At 31.3% G+C, this 3,513-nt stretch overlaps 1 protein-coding gene across 1 annotated transcript in view; it reads left to right on the plus strand.

The window, feature by feature from the left end:
• Positions 1 to 3,513, plus strand: part of LOC108687811 (potassium channel subfamily K member 18-like) — a 16,697-nt gene that overhangs the window by 822 nt on the left and 12,362 nt on the right. The window lies entirely within an intron of this gene.

The following is a 3,513-nucleotide window of genomic DNA, read 5'->3' on the forward strand; positions in this document are numbered from 1 at the left end:
TAGCGTAAAAACATATAATGTATATACATTATGTGAACAGTATAGGGAAGTGTGTCAAGCAAAACTTTTTCTTTATCTTGTATCATTCCCGTTTATGTCCGTGATTAAAAATTGGTGAGACAATTTTGCTTCTCCAAGCAAGGTTAATCCTTGCTTCCTGATAAGAACATTCTCTTCAGTAATGAACGTGCGATATGCGCGGCACTTTCGGGGATTAAAAAAAGGAATCTGATTACACGCGCGCTTGCAGATTATACTTATCTCGAGCTTCATGCAAAAATGGTCCAAGCGAGATTGATATGGCACTTGGCAAAATTTGCATTCGCTTACACCTCTCCTTGCATATATCGCAAGAAATATCACATCTCTTAAAAGTAAAGCCGAGATTCAATTATAAGTAAAATCAAATTTAAAAGCATTTGTCTTTCTGGCTCGACAGCCGCTCTCACTTGAAAACAGAGCTCTTCTCGTGCAACATTTAACGTCCATTTCGAGGATTACAAGCTTTACACAAAGCTCATTAAATTTTTAACATCTCGCTTAACAAACGATAGATATATCAAACGAATGAGCACGAATGCAAGCGAAAAATTGTATTTTGTAGAAAGTTTTCGGATTTACGAGCAACCTCCACTTTCTCTCGAACGAATTTGTTTGTATTCGAAATAATTTTCCCTTAAGGTATATAAATTATACCCTCGTCGATCGGCAATTGAATAAACTAGTCTGTCTTCTTCCTTTGCGTGACTACTTAAATTTAAAGAAATTTTTCTATCTTCTTCTTTTGCGTGACTTTTCTTAAATTTAAAGAAATTTCTTTGTCTTTAAAAATTAAAACCGTACATAAATTCAGTCCTTATATATAGTTGTATGTAAAGTAAGACTCGCTTTACAAGGTATTTTTTTAGTGCATAATTTTTTATCTTTAATTCCATTTTTTGAATACCTATTTTTTAATTTCAGTTTATTTTTCTCTTTCTCAAATATTTTGCTGTAGCTTTTAATTATTTATCTGTTACATACGTTTCTTTTGCCCGGGCAAACATAACGGTATTTGAAATATGTATCAGTTTGTAGGAAATATTTCTATCGCACGTAACGTTACACGTCGACTCGTTGGTGAAATTTGAGTAAAAGCGCAGGTGTTGCTGCAGGCTAGATAACTCATAATGCCGAAGCGCGCATATAGTTGTCACTTTGCTGTATAGAATCTCTCTTGGGCATTCCTTTGTAAAACCCTTTTATTTCTTTCCTCGTTTATTTCTCTTTGTTCTTTCTACCTCATTCTTCTCCGGCAAAACTTTATATCGAGAAACCGCATAAGAAGTCTTTTAAAATGATTGGTACCATTCGCCAATATAAAATTTTCAGATATTCTCCCTCTGATCTTTCTTTTTTTGGAAAAGACACATTATATAGTATATCACATATAGTGCTGTATTACGTTTATGTTAAAATGTGATGAAAGGAAAGAATACACGAGTACATTTTAATTTGCAAGATTTTTTTTATTTTGTTGTCTTTACTTTCAAAGTAAAAATATTCTTTACTTTCAAAGTAAAAAATATTCTTAAATTACTTGAAAGAGTGATATAAAATATACCAATTTTGTTGATAAGTTCTATTAATAAATAATAATAATAAATTCCTTTAATACAAATATTTATTAGAGAAAAGAAAAAAGAAAGTCACTACACATATATTTTTCATGTTATTTTCTGTCTTTTGAATTCTTCGATGATTTGCCCTTTATTTTTTTATTTTTCAACTGTTTGCACTGCTTTCAGATAAATCCGTAAAATTACAAGAAATAAAAACAATCGTTCTTCGCGACATGCTGTCATTATCAATTTTCGTTTTAATTCTTGAATCTAAAGTCTCCTGTTTTATCACGTAAGCACGTATAATTTTTGTATAAGAAATACTTTTTTTCTCTTCCATCGATTTGAAAATCTTTTATCAGAATTAAAATATACGCATTAATATGTCTGGAAAGTGAAATCTATGCCGAGAACGATCGAAAATTTCAAAATTGATATATTTTTTATTAGTGTAACATGACGTCTCAGCTGTCAAATCGTAACATTTGCTTGATACGAAAGCTTTACAATCTATACGTATCAAATAATGATTCCCAGACACGAAACAACGTCGAGTTCTTAGAATTAGACTTAAACGTTTTATTGAGTCGAATTTTGTTATACAAAAATTGATACGTACGTGACTGCGTGTATCATAGATTGCGTGAGATATTGCTGTGATAGTTTAAAAAGACATGTCGATGTGCGCGGCGCGATCTCGTCGGAGTTCGAGCTTTGCTTTAGGATCCTCTTATGTTTCAAGAAATATGCAAGGGTTTTTGTCAGTTGAATAGCATCGATAGAAGACTTGAAATTCTGAACGATCCTTTAATTCTGAAAGTTCTTTCGGTTCCTTTATTTTCTGTCCATTCGAAAAAAGAGTAACTTTCATATGTAATTTATCTTTTTTTTTAGTACAACAAGATTATTGGCGATACTTATCGTTGTTATAGCTCGTTCGTTCGGATGTTGTTAATTTACATAATTATCTAAAATTTTAATGTCCTTTGCAACCAGATACAAGAGAAATAGATATAGTCGATGAAATAACAATTCAAGATAATGCAAATATAAGTAAATACATGGAATAATTAAATATTTAGCAAGAATAAAATGACATTTCCAAATTAAGTTTTACTCTTCTCTAGTGTCTGATCACGTCTGGATGCAATGTTATTTTTTAAATCGGATGCATTGACTCGGAAAAAATACCAAAAGCTAAAAACGCGAATCTGAGAAAATAATTTTAAATAGTACAACGCAGCATTTTAAGATTTATTCACGTTGAAAAGACATATTTCGTTTATATAATTTCCGTTCGACTACATAATTGAATCAGAGAGATCTTTCATTATATTGAATAATTGTAATTTTAATATCTCTCGTGAAATATGGGAGGTGATATTAATCCACAAGCGCAGGAAAAATAATAACCCAAAATATTAATCCTTTTATTCACTCGCTGCAACCAGGTTCCGTATTACGAAAACTTGGAAAAAGGGATTACAAACAGGGATTGCGAATTTACTCCTTTTACCACGAGATTATTTTTTTATATTTATATGCATACCGATACATGCCAAAATGATTAAAAAATAAAACACGAATAAAATAAAATAAAAGGGAAAGAATTTAGAAGAAAAGGTAAGAGATCTTAGTACAAAGCGTATAGAATAAGCATCTTTTTTATATTATCAGTGACATAAAATATCTTACTTTTGCTCACAAATAAGGTACAAATGCTGTAAAATAAGAGCGGAAGACAGAATCTGAACATATATAAATATAAAGCAATCAAAGATAATAAAAATTTCGCTGAATAACCGATAAATTCTAATTAATTAAATGTTGCCTCTTGATCCTTTCTTCGATGTGTGTGTGTGTGTGTGTGTGTGTCTGTGTGTGTATGTGTAAGTGGGGGGGGGGGGGGGGG

This window comes from Atta colombica, unplaced genomic scaffold (genome assembly GCF_001594045.1).
Source record: "Atta colombica isolate Treedump-2 unplaced genomic scaffold, Acol1.0 scaffold216, whole genome shotgun sequence".
Taxonomy (NCBI): Eukaryota; Metazoa; Arthropoda; class Insecta; order Hymenoptera; family Formicidae; genus Atta; species Atta colombica.